The 16,904-nt window shown below is 44.3% G+C and overlaps 1 protein-coding gene and 1 non-coding gene across 2 annotated transcripts in view; both read left to right on the top strand.

The window, feature by feature from the left end:
• Positions 1-14,695: 14,695 nt before the first annotated feature.
• LOC103116344 (multidrug and toxin extrusion protein 1-like) overlaps positions 14,696-16,904 on the top strand; it is a 76,438-nt gene continuing 74,229 nt past the window's right edge. The window contains exon 1 of the mRNA XM_060203182.1: positions 14,696-14,976. The gene's annotated coding sequence lies outside the window, so the exon portion shown is untranslated. The remainder of the gene's footprint in view (positions 14,977-16,904) is intronic.
• TRNAW-CCA (transfer RNA tryptophan (anticodon CCA)) lies at positions 15,056-15,127 on the top strand. The gene has a single exon. It is a non-coding gene; the product is annotated as a tRNA-Trp (tRNA).

Here is a 16,904-nt window from a genome sequence, read left to right as displayed (position 1 = left end):
AACCACCTGGAATGGGATTAGAGAATCCTATGAAAGGAAAGGTCTCACCCAAGTAATGAGGCTGAAGGGTTGACATCCATGACTGCTTTCTCTGGACACAGTCTGAAGTGAAGTACTCATTGCATTGATTAAGTTGGGACTGGCAGATTTGATATCATTTGGTATGAATTGAGAGAAGCATGCAGGAAAGTGAGCCACACTCTAGAGGTTCCAGGACTGGGGGAAATATAGGCTCTATAGAGGGAGCAGGAGGTTTCTGATGTTTTAGGGTTTAAGAAGGCAATATATAGTTATTGCTGTAATCACGCTATTTGTCAATTGGGTTAACTTTGAAAAATCCCTTTGTTAGGATTTTATGTATCATACACAACATCACAATAATTTATGTCCTTTGACATTATTTGTATATAGCTGTGCCATTGGTTGCTTCTGTTCTCCCTGGTCTAACTAAGCTTCTAAGAGAGTCAACATATCGAAGACTCAGTCTATGATCTGTGCATCAAAAAGTTTGAGACATTCAATTTTTTCCTCTCATATTAATTAAATAGTGATTTATATGACTACAAATTAATAGGAGTGTACATAAACACCATTCCCACCACCAAAAGACTGTGTCCTATCCCATCTCCCCCCCCACCCAGCCCTCTGAAGCCAAACATCCACCTTCACCCTCAACCAGGGTTTTTACTTTGGTGCCCTACTTCAAATTCAGTCATCAAAACTTTTTTTCTCCTTTTTTCTTCCTTCCTTCCTTCCTTCTTTCCTTCCTTCCTTCCTTATTTTATGATAGAGGTGAGATAGAGACAGAGATAAGAAGAGATACCTGCAGCACTCCTCCACTGCTTGTGAAGCTCCCCACCTCCACTTGCTGCTGGGGATAGGGTGCTTGAGCCCAAATCTACATGCATGGTAATGTGTGTGTTCTACTGGGTGAGTGGTGGAGCAGTGTTGCTGGTGTTTCTCTGTCTCTCACATGCATTCATTCATTCATTCATTCATTCATTCATTCATTCATTCTTTCTTTCTTTTTTCTGTTTTTTTTTTAAAAAAGATTACAAGCTTCTCTCCTACAGACTCCTCTGTGGTGACCAGAAGCTTAAACCTGGGTCCTTGTGCACAGGTGAGTGACTTAGAGATTTTGACTGAGTAATTTTAAAGGACAAACCTGTCGGGCTGGCTTTGCGAGTGGGAGACAGATGACCAGGGACTCATGGATGAGCTGTACGCAGTATCTCTTTATTCATGCGTAACGCAGCACAATCTAAACCAAGCTATGCTAATGCTAAAACTAAACTAAACTAAACTAAACTGAAAACTCACAAACCTGTCCTTATATATACTTGCCAAGTAGGGTGTAAATAGGATGTGATGTAGAGAGGGTGGAGTGAAAAGAGATTGGTGAAAAATCAGGGTGTGATAAGGAGAGGGGGTGGAGCAGGTGAGAATTCTACCACAGAACCATCAATGCCCTGGAGGGAGGGTGGTGCTTAGTGATTTATGTAAATAGACCTCAGCTTTGAGTGGGATCAAACCAATGCCATACAGGCATGCAGGTGCTTAGTTAAGCAGGATTAGAGACAGAAGGGGGGGGAAGGGGGAAGGGGGAAGGGAAGCTGGCATACTACCCAACACAAACCCATAAGATTACATGTCCCTCAGCAAACAAAAGTCAATCTCTGAAATTTTTGTGGGATGATAAGATCAGTGGGAACATCTTGTGCTATAACATTTGGTATCTTGTGCTTTGCCCCAGAAATTGCTTCACAGACACAAGGCAAAGGTGGCTGTCTTGTTGTTTATAAACAAGCCTCCTTCTACTACATCTGGGTTAATGTTAGTGAGGTGACTTTGAGGGACCAGGGGCCAAACACATGCTGTGCCCTGCTCCTTTATCCTTCATAAAAAACCAATAGTCCAGTAAGCAAAGCATTTCTCTGAGATCTGGGAGTCATGCCAGCAAATTAAGTAGATTCCAGATGTGGGTCAGTGCATTGTGTGTTGATCAGAAACAGCTTGGACTTGGCCTTGTGTCTGGCCTGGAGGGCAGTTTCAAGTGGGATTGAAGTCTTGACCAATGGAGTCTGGGATCATCTCCAGGTTAATCATTTCAGGAACTAGTTGAGGGGTGGGAATCCTGTTAGTGTTGCAGAAACACCTGGCAGTATGGTGTGTGACACCCTTGCCCCAACATTATAATTGGGTCCTAGAATCCTGTCACTGCCCCTTTTAGTATACTATGTCATCTCACATTCTTTGCTGGATGCTGAAGATATAACATAGGCTTAAAAGCACATAATTACAGGCATTAAGAGTGATGTTCTGGTCCTTTCACTCTCTTCTCTCTCTCTCATAAGTAAGTAAATAAATATTTTTAAAAACCCATAGTTAAATTCTGATAATCAACAGAGCCAAGATTCTCCTCTTCACAACTGACATCATACAACATATTGGAAAACAGCTGTTTTAGTTCCCCAAATGTCATTTTCACCTCTCCACTGATGGGATTATGGGACTCCATCAGTTGGGGCTATCTCTGCACATAGCCCCGGATCACTAAGACACAGTTACCATCAGATGTATTTTTGTGTGGGTAACAGGGCTTTTGGGTTTGTTAATTGCTTGCATTCAGCCTACTAGGCATATCCAGAGAGGAGCTCACTAACGCTGTCACACAGTACAAAGACAAATTGAGAAAGCCATTTACTGACTAGTGGAACTGGACAGGACCCTTGTCTTTTGCCAGCTGCACTCAGAGCCATACTTAAAACAGAACAGTTTTCACATCCACTAATCTATTCCTCATGTAGGAGGTTACTATGTGACATTGATTTATAAGATTTGTATTTCATATATTTTCATATATGTGTTACCACATTACATCCACCACCAAAGCACTAGTAACTCTCCACCAAAGGGACTTGAGTTTTCCAGTCAGAATCTAAGGCTTTCACTTTTTACTTTATCTGTTCCCTTGCTTTGCTTAGTTATACACTACATGTATATGAGATCATTGGATAGAAGCCCCTTCATTATTTAGGGTTGGCCTAGTGACAGTGGGTTTCTTTAACTGTTGCTTGTCTAAAAAAGCTATTGCACCTTCACATCTGTGTTGGTATGTTCCCTTCCCCCCGACCTCTGAGAAGAATTGGTTTGCCCCTTGCTAGTTTTGCACCCCGCTTTCTCCCCGCCCCCAGATGCTAAGGACGGGGAGAGTCCCAGCAGCAGCGGTGGAGAGAGGATGATAGAGAAAAGCACATGGTGTGGTGATTTGCCTGTTCGTGAATAAAGATTAAACTGTGTTCTCAGCCCAGCCGTGTGTCTTTGGTCATCTCTGTTACTCGCCCGTGAAGCCAGCTCGGTTAAAACAACAACATCTGGCACCCATCATGTTCCGCACCCATGCCCCGTTGGACGGCCCGGCCTGAGGTCCCCGAAAGCCGCCCAGACACAGGCAAGTGGCATCCACCCACCTCTGCGGCCCTGTGTTTCCCTCCACCATGGGAAATTTTTTGTTTTATGAGGAGGTGTCCCAGTCATTATCTCCTGGGACAGATTCGCGCTCTCAGAGATGGTTTAATTTTCGCTACACCGTGGGTTCTCATGGCTATAATCGCGACTTACAAGATATGTACAACGTGGTCTGCCTTGAGGATATGCAACCTTGAGGCTGAGATACGAGAGTTAAAGCGCATGTGCTTAAGACTTAGACGCCCTAAGCGATCAGCGGCTAGACCCAAAAATTCCGTTCCCACAGACACGTACACGTGTTCGGATGCTCCTCCCCTGACCCCGCCCCCTGCCACCCCAGGTTCAGCTTCACCTGAGGCTTCCGCTCCCCTGACCCCGCCCCCTGACGCCCCGGGTTCAGCTTCTCCTGAGGCTTCTGCTCCTCAGACCCTGCCCCCTGCTGCCCTGGTTTCAGCTTCTCCTGAGGCTCTGACCCTGCCCCCTGCTGATACGTCATCATTAAGGGACCTGTGGCTGAGATACAAGAGTTAAAGGATATTTTTTCAGCATTTAAGGACCTTAAACTATGTGCAGTCCGCCCCGAGAGCTCCGTCCCTGTAGATACGTGTTCAGTTTCCCCTGAGGCCACTACAGCAGTTTCCACGGCACCTTCCACTTCTGTAGCTCCCTCTCCCGTGCCATCAGACCAAATCCACACCTTTCTGGTAAATGTGGCCCCTTCTAAACAAAACCCTCAGCCGTGGCAGCCATACACCTCTAAAGAACTCAGAGAACTCAGACAAGCAGTTAGGGAAGACAGTATGCATGCTCCATGGACCAAGTCCGTTTTAAGGAGTTTTTACCAGCATCTTAACACGCCCCAGGATTGAAAGGACCTGGCTCGTGCTGCACTCCCAGACCCACTCTATCTACAGTGGAAGGCATGCTTCCGCTATGAGTGCTCTAGACAGTCGCAGGAAAATAGTAACAAACAGGTAGAATGGAATTCTGATGCTTTGTTTGGAGCAGGAGCTTATGAATCTGGAGCTCAGCAGGCAGAAGCTAGGTTTCCAACCGGTTATTTTGAACAGGTACACATCTGCGCAACACAAGCATGGGAAAGGGTGACCCCACCCGATGTAGATTCGTCAGTTCCCATTAACTCTTTTTGCCAAGGCACTGATGAATCATTAGCAAGCTTCATCTCAAGGGTGAAGACAAGCTTAGAGAGAAAGGTTTATAATCCTGACGTCCGCTCACTACTCCTGCTCTATTGTCTGGGAAGGCATGACACCACAATTCCGTCAGGCATGCCTTAATCTTAAACACCTACACCCAGATAATTGGATTTTAGCAACACAGGAACTTACATCAGGTAATTATGGGGCACCTGCTATGACACAGGTTTATGCAGTTACCCCACGTAATCAAAACGGGGCCTGCTTTCAGTGCGGTCGCCAAGGACATTGGCATAACCAATGTCCTGATAAGCTGCGACCACGCCTCCAGTCAGGGAAGCCACGCCTCCAGCTAGAGCTACCACGCCTCCAGTCAGAGCAACCCCGCTTTCAGTCAGGGAGCCAGAGGCCACGTAATGTTTGTCCAAAATGTCGTAAGGGGTTTCATTGGAAGAGAGATTGTTGGTCCCAATTTCATGAAGATGGTTCGCCCCTGAATGGTACAAATTCGGGGCCTGAGATTTTGTGGACCACTCCTGTTTTAGAACGGGGTCACCCTTCTATGACAGTAAAGATTGGCAATATTCCTTTTAAATTTTTGATTGACACGGGGGCAGAAAAGACTATTTTAAGGCAAGAAGAGGTTCTCCAAGATTGGGAACTCCTTCCTGGATCCAGTATACATGGAGTAGGAGGGATGACCCCATCATTTCGCACATGAGATTTGCTCATGTGGGAAGATCCGGAAGGCTCTACCGGACACTTCCACCCTTTGGAAGCTAATATTAGCACCAACCTACTGGGCAGGGATCTTCTGGAATGTCTTGATGTTAGGATATCCACAGATGCTTCTGCAGAGCATAACACTCGCTCCTGCGAGACCAGGTCTAATCAGTACCCCCAATACTAAATGCCACTGTTCATAGCCAAACACCCTGCTTAAGCTGGCTTTCTAATGAGCCTGTCTGGGTGGAACAGTGGCCTTTACCTAGGGATAAACTAGAAATTTTAAAAGAGCTCGTCCTAGAGCAGTTGTCCTTGGGACACATTTGTCATTCTTGAAGCCCATGGAATACTCCTGTCTTTGTGATTAAAAAGTGCTCAGGAAAATGGCACCTACAACGTGGGACCGGACCTGCGCATCTCTCAGATAAGTGAAGACAATTTGGCTACCTATGCACTATGGCCTTCTCTTCTGCTTGTGAAGAGATCTCCAAAGGTGTCTGCCCTTTCTTCACGAGACTGTTTTGCTGTTTCTGGAACATTTATCTCTGGACCACTCTGTGGTTTCTGCCCAACACCAGCCCGCAGGAGCCCAACGCCAGCCCGCATGAGCCGGCTTTCCACCGCGTGGCGCGGGGCACTGGGAGTGGGCTCCCTCCACGCTGCTTGGCCGCTGGGAGCAGGGCAGCAGACATGGCAGGGTCATGGGGCAGGGCCGCGGCAGCCTATCCTGGCCGCCACCCCGGGGCACCTCGGCCCGCACTTTCTGCATGGCTGGCCCGCCTGCCCTCGTGCTATGAAGTCTGGACAGATCCCGGGCCACCCGGAGACCGTGGGCTCCCTACCAAAACTGGGCCCCCTGGCCGAGATCTCCAGTGTGGGTCTGAAGGCAGACAAGCTAGAACATGCAGAGATTCATCCAGAGATCGCAACCTACAATTCCTAGAAGTGGAGCTGCGCGGGAAGCCACCTCCGGATGGTGACCCCCCCCCCCCAACAACTAAGACAGTACAGATCTAAATTCGTGTTTAAAATGACATTTCTTCGTAACAAAAGTTTCTCTCCTTGTATATTAAAGACCATGTGTATGTGTGTGTTTAAAGTTTGGTAACATTAACTTTAAGGTTGGTAACATTAACTTTAATGTTTGGTAACATTAACTTTAAGGTTGGTAACATTAACTAAGGCTAAATTCTTACCAGGCAAAGTTAAATGAAAAAGGTTTTCAATGTAATTCTCATAAAGATAGAATTAACTTACATTTAAAGTCTGAGGTAAAAATTAGTTAACAATCAATATATTTTAACTGAGTTGGTCTAAACAAAACCTGCGCACACCTAGGGTGTGTCTCCATCTTGAATAGGTGTAACAAAAGGTTAAATAGACTTGTTGATATGTAAAACTCTTTATTACCTTCCCTATTAGAAATGGTAGATTACACAATGGCTATGCTAATGATACTCATGCCTGAGGTTTTCTTTCCTTGATTCTCATGTTTACCTTTTCACATTCTATTGTTTAAACTTTAACCAACCTTAAAATCATTCTAAAAAAGACTTCTAATTGTAATAGTTATCAATTGTGATAAACTTCTAACCTGCTACAAGTTTGTTTCATAGTAAGTAAATTGCAGCTGTCAAGTTCTCTACAGAAAAGCAGAATTCCAGCAGCTGACGTTCCTCATACAACGTTCCACCCCCTGGCATTCTTCTGTGGACGTTTGCTTTGGACTGGCATTTCTATTGGACTCAACTGGTACACCTCTTGGACACTTTGCAGCTTCCCCTTATGCTGCTGGGTTTCTCAAAGACTGACTGCAGCCATGCCTTGGGACTCTAGGCCCTTCCCCGCCCCCATGCTAAAAAAATGCCCGTTGAGGCAAGTACACCCCCCAGAGGCAGGAAATGTTTTTTTAAGCTGATAAAGTTTTGCCCAGAGGCAAAAAATGGCCCCCATCAGGCCTTCCCTTGGCAGCACACTGGTTCTTGTTACTTGCTTATATGTTCCTCCATGTTTGTGCCAGTTTCTCTTTTGAAAATGCCTCTACGATATAGGTTTCTGTTCACCCCACACCCCTAATACTGTGGTCATTTGGTTAAAAACAGAAGGGGGAATTGTTGGTATGTTCCCTTCCCCCTGACCTCTGAGAAGAACTGGTTTGGCCCTTGCTAGTTTCATGCCCCGCTTTCTCCCCACCCCCAGATGCTAAGGATGGGGAGAGTCCCAGCAGCAGTGGTGGAGAGAGGATGATGGAGAAAAGCACATGGTGTGGTGATTTGCCTGTTCGTGAATAAAGATTAAACTGCGTTCTCAGCCCAGCCATGTGTTTCTGGTCGTCTCTGTTACCCGCCCGTGAAGCCAGCTTGGTTAAAACAACACATCTGAGAAAAAACTTAAGTGGGTAGAATATTCTTGGTTGGAAGTCTTTTTCATTCAACTTGTTGAATATATCATCCTTACATTACCTTTAGAGTTCTGTTGAATTTTTTGGTAGTCTAGGGACTCCTTTATGTTTGACTCTGCCTTTCTATTGCTGACTTTAGGATTCTCTCTGTATCTTTGATTTTTGTTGTTTTAATAGCATATATCTTGGTATGCATGTGTTTGGGATTGTCTTATTGGCAACTCTTCAAGTTCCTGGTGTGGGTGTCTGCATCTGCATCCTTCCTAAGTTTGGGGAATTTCTTTTTTTTTTGCCTCCAAGGTTATTGCTGGGGCTCGGTGCCTGCACTACAAATCTGCTGCTCCTGGAGACCATCTTTTCTCCTTTTTGTTGCCTTTGTTGTTTATTGTTGTTGTTATTGTTATTGTTGCCTTTGCTATTGTTGTTGGATAGGACAGAGAGAAATCAAGAGAGGAGGGGAAGACAGAGAGAAGAAGAGAAAGACCTGCAGACCTGCTTCCCCGCTTGTGAAGCGACCCTCCTGCAGGTGGGGAATCAGGGACTCGAACAGGATCCCTATGCCTGTCATTGTGCTTTGTACCATGTGTGCTTAGCCTGCTGCACTACTGCCAGACCCCCAGTTTGGGGAATTTCTTGGCTGTTATTTATTCAAATAATAATTCTATTCCAGATCAGAGGGCAGTTTCAAGTGGGATTGCTCATTGGGCAGAGTTCATACCTTGCTATATAAATGGCTCAATCTCAAGCCCCAGAACCACAAGGGGGTGATAGGACACTACTGGAGGATAACTCTGGTATTGTAGTGTCTTTTTCACCCTCTATCAGAATGAAGACATCAGCCCTGGAACAGTGAAATTGCATATTATGGAGTCCTTGGCTTTGAAAATAGCTTTGTCCCTAGAGGCCAGAAGAAAACTCACCTGGTAGAGAGGATACCTGCTATGCACAAACCCTGGATTTGAACCTGAGTTCAGAGCACCACAGCACCAGGGGAAGTATTTGAGTGGTAGAGCATGTCATGGTATTTGACTGTCTCCCTCTGAAATAAAAAGAATGAAAAAGTTGGCCCAGGAGTGGTGAAATCACATATGCATGTAGACCTGTGGCTAGGGTTATAGCTCAATTGTGGAGTGCAGGGCTTACACATATGAGATCCTGACTTTCATCCATAGCACTGCACATGCCAGAGCAGTGTTCTGTCCACCCTGACACACACACAAAATTATTTTTAAAGAATCTTGTCCTTGGTAATAGCTCTTTTTCTGGCTCAGGCCTACTCTAAATTCTTTTAGGTCATTAAGGGATAAAGAAAAGTTTCCCCTCAGTCTGCTGAGTCTCAGTTGCTCAAAATAACCCACATGCCCATGCCAAAGTAGCATTTTTGGAAAGATTTGTTCTGTGTTCTTTCCAGGGCATCCTTAATGCCCCCATCAGTTCTGATTGTGAATAAACATAGAAATTTCCTAACTAGACCCTCTGGAAGACATTTCGTCCCTGTTTGATTCTACACAGTAATCAATTTTATTTGGCATTATGTACTTGTGTTCAAACTGAGCCATCTCCTGGGTAAAACCAAAGCTGAAGTGGTCAATGAAGCTTTTAAAGGGGAAGGAGAGTTATGCAAAAAAGACTCTCATGCTGAGGCTCTGTGGTTCTAGGTTCAGTTCCCAGCACTACCATAAGCCAGAGCTGAGCAGTAACAGAACAAAACAAAAGAATAATAATTAAAATTAAAAAACTTAAAATAATAATAAATGGGAAAGACCAAGGGGGGATGCAGAAATTGCATTCACCTGGAATCCTTTAGGATCTTTCCTTTTGAAGGAGCAATTCTCCCCTAATCAAGGTGTTTGGGGCACAGGACAAAGAATGGGCAAACTGGCATAGACCAAAAACACCATGACAACTTCAAGGCTGAATGGTCATCACTCTTCCCCCAAATCTGAGTATTTTTAATATATATATTTTATTTATCATTGAGAGAGAGAGAGAGAGAGAGAGAGAGAGAGAGAGAGAGACTCCAGAGCACTGCTCAGCTGTGGCTTATGGTGGTATTGGGGATTGAACCTGGGACCTCAGAGTCACAGGAATGAGTCTTTTGCAGAACCATTATGGTATCTCCCCAACCTCAACCCCAAATCTGAGTGTTTTTTTCCTCTTTCTTTCTTTCTTTCTTTCTTTCTTTCTTTCTTTCTTTCCTTCTTTCTTTTTTTTAATCAGCTGGATGGGGAGGGCAGGTGGTCAGGTCAGGATGGAGTTTTTAGTCTCCAACCCCCCTCCAACTACCCTCTTGGTGGTTGTTGGTTGTCTGGAAGCTTCAGTTTACAGGACACTTGACCTCCAGCTGGGGTCCTGATTACACCTCAGGAACTTCCCATGGGGTTGAAGACCAAGGACTCCATCCTGACCTCAGCACATGCCTCCAAAGACCTCAACCTGCAATCAGGCATTAGGGAGAAAGAATCAACTCCAAAGCACTTCTGGGTTCACTTTCTAAATTCCTGGTTGGAATTTGTTGCGTTAAATTCATGCAAAAGTCATCAATTATTAAAAAACATAATGGGCTGATTTGAAAATAAACAACCTGTCCTTCATATGTTAGAAGCCATTGCCCAGCCCCAGAGGGTCTTACACTTCATGAGAGATGCAGGTAGATACGACAGGACCTAAAGGCTGCAGGGTTACATATGGGTGGATACCTTTTGTAGCTTCCCAAACTCATCTGAATAGGATTATTAAAAATTCCTTGTTATAAAATATTTTGGGGGGGCTGGATGGTGGCACTTGCTGTTAATTTGCATGTTAGCATGCTCAAGGACTGTGGTTTGAGCACCCACTCCCCACCTGCCGGGGAAGATTCATGAGCAGTGAAACAAGTACTGCAGGTGTTTGTCTGTCTCTCTCCCTCTCTATCCTGCCCCTTTCAAATTCTCTCTGTCCAATTAAAAAAAAAAAAAAAAGGAAAAATGGCCACCAGCTGTGGTGGATTTGTCATGCACGCAACGAGCCCCAGCAATGGAAGCAGTTGGAAAAAAGAAAAAGACTTTTCTTTATTTTGGATAGAGACAGAAATTGAGAGGGAAGGGGAAGAGAGAGAGAGAGAGAGAGACAGACAGACACCTGTAACAGTGCTTCACCACTTGTGAAGTTTCCCTTTTTAGGTGGGGAGTTGGGGCTTGAACCCAGGTCCTTGAATACTGCAGCACATGTGCTTAACAGGTTGAGCTACCATCCTGAATTCCTGAATAGGATTTCTATGTGCTGATATTCACTTTTTCTTTTCAATCCCAAAACACAGCTTAGCTCTAGCTTATGGTGGTATGGGGGCTTTTGAGCCTCAGGCATGAGAGTCTCTTTGTATCACTATTATGCTAACAACCTTCACCCTCTGATATTCACATTTGGATGAGGGGTGTGTACATCTGAAACAGAGAGAATATTCTCAGTAGGACTTTTGGGAAGATAGAATATTTTCAGTCCCTTAGAAAATAGGAGCTGGATAAATAGCTCAGCTAGTAGAGCACACGACTTGCATATATGAGGCTTCTGGTTCAAACCTTGATGCGTGATATACTGGAGTGGTGCTCTAGCTTCTCTCTTTTTTTCTCATCTCCTCCTCCCCACCACCATCTTATATGAAATGAATGAAATAACTAGGAGCCAGGTTAGGGAGATAACTCAGTGGCAAAGTACAGAACATACATACACAAGACCCCAGGTTAAAAAAGAAAAAAAAAACAGGCATAGAAAAAGAAGAAGAAAATATAGAGAGAATAGCTAAGATGATTCCTAACACTTCCTTCTTACAATTTTGATGAGGACAATCTTGAAGGTATATCTCTGCAACCTTAACTGTTTCTTTGGTATAAAGTATCAAAAAGGAGAACTGTTCAAAATCATCTTAAAAACATTTGCCACATTACAATCCAAAAAGTAAGCACCAATTTAACCTTCTTTTCCAGTCTTATATCCCTGCCAACATTGATGTCATATTTTTATATTTAACTGAACATTGATTGTAATCTTGAAAATTTCCATATTTTCCATAATTTTATTTTTTACAAAAGAGTTGTTTATTTATGAGAGAGACAGAGATAGATAGATAGATAAAGAGAGAAACAAGGCCTCATTGACACATGCAGTGATGGGAAGCAAACTCAGCCCATCATGTAGGCAAGTCCAGTGCTTTACTCACTGTTCTACTTCAGACAGTTTTTTAAAAAATAAAATTTAGTTATGAGGAAGCAGCAGATGCAGGGGTGGCTCAGTGGGCTTGGAGTTCTGTTTCTGCCACTACATATGCTGAAATAGAATAGTGCTCTGGATGTTCTATTTCTTTCTACTTAAATAAATAAATAAATAATATATTTAAAAAATATGATAAGGAAGAAGTTCAGAGCAACAGCAAAATTCAGCAAGGAGGAGCATCTGAAGTGGGATGTGGCAAATGAGATATGCAGTGTCAAGTGGATTGAAATAATGTTCAAAAACTCAGCAATCAATATAATAATAATAATAAAAATGTCTGGGGCTGAGGGGTAGATCACCCCATAGGGCACATGTCTTGCCATGAGTGTGGTCCCCTGTTCAAGCCCTAGCAACACATGTGAGTGTACCCTGTGAAGAATTAAGCCCGGGAGCAGAGAAATTATGTGTGTTTGTGGTCCCAGTGACACACACACACATACATACACAAAATAATAATAATGATGATGACCACCCAGGGAGGTAGTTCAACCTTAGGGAGAGCACAGATCTTGCATACCTGAGACTCCAGAGGCTTAAAGTTCAATTCCAGACATCACCATATGTAACTGGTGAGCAGTGATCTGGTTTCTTTCTCAGAAAATAAATCTCTAAATGGAAAATAACACAGTATTTAAAAAAATAAAAATACATGATAAAGAAAAAACCTACTCACTGAGGACAGAGCTGGAGCCTCTGAGTCCCTGGGTCTCTAATGGGACCCTCAGGATGCAGAAGTACTCAGTCCCTGGTAACTGTTACTCTCACCATTGGCCACAAACACAAAAAGTTATTATGGGTGGACTTCCAGAGGCAGGGCAGCTACCTTTCTCTCCTCTCCTCTCTCCTCCCTGGTCAAGTAGGAATATCAAAGGAGACCACCTGGGACTGCAACAAGACAGGACTAGAACTATTATGGGAACCCACCAAATCACCAGAACATGCAGAGACCACAGCTCTGCCCAGACCTCCAGCTCTAACCAGTTGAGAAACTTCTCTAAAGAACAAGGGATATCAAAGATCACCTGAGACTGCAACAAGACGAGACTGGGACTACTTTGGGAACCCACCAAGTCGCAGGTGAATGAAAACACATGTGGCGGGAGTCCAGCAGTAGCGCAGTGGCTCCCCACCTGCAGGGAAGTCATTTCATAGGCGGTGAAGCAGGTCTGCAGGTGTCTATCTTTCTCTCCCCCTCCTCTCTCCATTTCTCTCTGTCCTATCCAACAACAAAGACAATAACAACAATAAAACAACAAGGGCAACAAAAGGGAATAAATAAATTAATAAATATTAAAAAAACATAAAAAAACCATGTTAAAAAAAAGAAAGAAAAGAAAAGGAAACACAGGTGGCTCGTAGAGAGAGAGGGGCCTAAGGAGAGATTCCTGGGGCAAAAGCCCATATCTACTCCTGAGCGGCTTGTGACAGACTGGCAGTTTGCCAGTTGAGGTGCCACCTCAACAAAAAGACTGCTGAATGGAGGAGAGGACTCCCCTAAGGCTCACCAAATGCAGCTGTGAGTCTCCATTGCTACTGCCCTCAGAAGCTGGAGCAGCAGTGGGGAGGCCCTGTGCTGACATGGGGTGGGATGGGGGGCGGAGGGGGGGCGCAGAAAACTGACCAGGAAACTCAGAAGAGCTACACATCGGTGGTCTAGCGGTGGGGCTGTATAGTGGGAGCCTTTCCACATTGTTCTTCTGATGAGAACATGGTGAATAACTGCCTCAGAACCTACAGACTATAAATGGGACTTGTTTACAACCTCACAGGGCTCAGCAGTGCTGCCCAGCTTGGCAGAGAAGCTGAATTGAACCCAGACCTGTGGATCCTTGGGGTGTGGGAGTCTCTTTGCATAACTGTGCTATATCTCCTTTACCTAGTCGTCTGCTGATGAGTATTTAGGTTGCTTTCACTCTGGCTATTGTGAATAATGCAGTTATGAACACAGGGGTGCATATGTCCCTTCTAACTAGTACTTGAGTGACCTTTCGATAAATGCCTAAGTGTGGTATTGCTGCATCATAAGTTAGCTCCATTTTTAAGGACTCAACGTAAACAGTCTTCCCAAGGGGCTGTCCCAGTTTGCATTCCCACCATGTTGTATTTTTTTAAGATGGATGTTTCATGTAATTAAACATTACTTTTATTTAGTGTATCTTTTCTTTATTTAATCAAAGGAACTGAAATACAAAACAAAACAAAAGAAAAGAAAACAAAACAGAACACTGCCCAGCTCTGGCTTCAGGTGGTGGCAGGAATTAAATCTGAGACTTAAAATTTGGGCACAGAATCTTTTGCCTAACCACTAGTCTTTTCCCCCAGCCTTTAGTTACGTTTAAACTTCAAGATGGACTCACTTAATGAATGGTTTTATTTAACAGGAAAGAAAGTTAGCTAGCCTTAGGGACTTAAAGCGTTCCAGGAAGTGGACTTAAAATTCTGTGAGGGGAAAGAATTAACAATTAAAATGCACAGACAACAGAAAAAGTGAATTAAAAAGTGTCTTGTGCAGCACGACATCTGAAGATGGAAGCGGACGGGGTTGTGTGTGGGGAACTAATAGCCCGCGGGGAGGGCGTGTGGGGGACACGCACCACACAGAAACGCGCGGCCCACAAGGCGCTCTTCAGCCCGCCACCTCATGGCGGCACTTTCCGGCGCCGCCTCCCGCGGGTCCGGCCGCGCCAGCTTCAGCCGCCGCCTGCTCGGTGAAGCCCACTCCTCCTCGCGAGCGAGGTGGCGACACGGGCTCGGGAGCCTCAGCCCCGGGAAACTCGTGGCTCAGCGCGCCGGGCGCCGCCATCTTGCGCGGTGGGCGGGGCCGCCCCAAACTCCGGGCGCTCGCTTTTCAGGGGCTAGCGGGGCTTGGGGTCCCGGGGCTAGACTACGGGCTCCCAGGCCCCGAGCCCCGAGCCGCTCCGTTCCCAAAGCGTGAGGCCTGTGCGGGTGCTGCTGCTCGGAGGAACCGTGCGGAAAGTAAGTCCATTTCGCCCGAAAATCGCCGGCTGCATGGCGCAGCAAGGCCTTAAACGATGCCGAGGCAACAGTGAGCTGTGACCTCGTGGCGCAATGGTAGCGCGTCTGACTCCAGATCAGAAGGTTGCGTGTTCAAGTCACGTCGGGGTCAAAGAAGGTTTTTATTTTCCCCTCGTTTCCTGCAACTGCAGAGACTGAGAGGGGACCGTGTCTACGTCCCGAATGACAAACCTGCCGCTCACAGACCTACCGCTCGCAAGATTTATTAGCCTCCTAACCGCCGAGGAACTCCCTCTTTTCCTCTAGGCGCTATCAACGTGCAGCTGCGCGAGAAAGCTGGTTCTCCCGTCGGCCGGCAGGTGGCGCCAGGCCTCCTGAGCTGAGTCCTCAGGCACTAGGCCCTTGTCAGACTGCAGCTTCAAAGATCTAAAAGCACATTGTGTGTGCTATTGAGTACACACCTGACAGGTGTCCATGTTGAAAATAAGGACCGGGATTATGCTTTAGGGCAGCGAAGAGGAAGGAGTATAAATAATAAAGGAGTCTTTATTGTTATTTAAAAAAAAAACCAACATTAATATTGATTAAATCTTATTAAAAGGCCACGAGGCCTAATGTTCTGAAATATTAACTGCAGGTAAAATTCTCTCTATGTGCTTAGTAATGGGGGCGGGACTTGAATCTGTGTCACCGGGCATGGCAAGACAGCCACCTTACCAGGTGAGCATATTATATGCCATATATATATATATATATTTCATTACGTATGAGAGAAATCAGAGAACCACTATGGTATAAGTAGTACAGGGACTGAACCAGCCTGTTGCTTTACCAGATGAGGTTTTTCCCCAGGGGTGTGTGTGTGTGTGTGTGTGTTTAATAAAGACAGAAAGTGAAAAAGATCACAGCAGTGAAACTTCCATCAATGTGATGGGAGCCGGGCTTGATCTAGGACACGTACATACAAAGCAGCACAACTCTGCACATATATATATGTATATGATATTATATTATTATATTAAATATTATTTATAATATATAAAACAGCACATTATTTATATTATACTATAATAAAATATTCAATTCATTAAATAATTATTCAATAATATATTATTTGTATAATATTTATATTATGATACTATATTATTTATATCATAATATATTGTAATATTAAAATATATTAAAATAATATTATTTATTATTTGGGGGGAAGGTAAAAGGGGACTGAAAATTGACCACAAAATGAGAGATAATAAAGAGCACTAGGTGTGTTTTAAGTAACATCAAAGTTTTTCTGGAAATGGAAGTTAAGATATCTGAAATTAGAGACACAGTGGACGTCTTAAAGAAATTAGAGCTTAAGCATTAATTAGTGAAATTGAATATTTTGCTGGTTCAAAATATAACATGTTGGGAGTCGGGCGGTGGCGCAGTGGGTTAAGCGCATGTGGCGCAAAGCACAAGGACCGGTGTAAGGATCCCAGTTTGAGCCCTGGCTCCCCACCTGCAGGGGAGTTGCTTCACAGGTGGTGAAACAGGTCTGCAGGTGTCTATCTTTCTCTCTCCGTCTCCGTCTTCCCCTCCTCACTTCATTTCTCTCTGTCATATCCAACAACGACAACAACAACAATAACAACAATAATAACTACAATAATAAAAAAACAACAAGGGCAACAAAAGGAAATAAATAAATAAATATTTAAAAAGAACACTTAAAAAATATATAACATGTCCACAAATCCTGGACATTTCTATTAACAGGTAGTGCTGTAGTTACTGCCTTGCCTTTAAGCAAATATTCAGTAGAAGAGAGTAGAAAGTACAATGTGTGACTTTGGAGACTGTTAACTAATGCAAAGATGAGATTTAAAAATCACACAGAAGAGGGGCCAGGCAGTGGCACACTGGTTAAGTGCTCACATTACAGT

The sequence above is a fragment of the Erinaceus europaeus genome, chromosome 12 (assembly GCF_950295315.1).
Source record: "Erinaceus europaeus chromosome 12, mEriEur2.1, whole genome shotgun sequence".
Classification (NCBI taxonomy): Eukaryota; Metazoa; Chordata; class Mammalia; order Eulipotyphla; family Erinaceidae; genus Erinaceus; species Erinaceus europaeus.
Note: the sequence above shows the minus strand (reverse complement) of the source record. Positions and strands in the feature narration are given on the sequence as shown.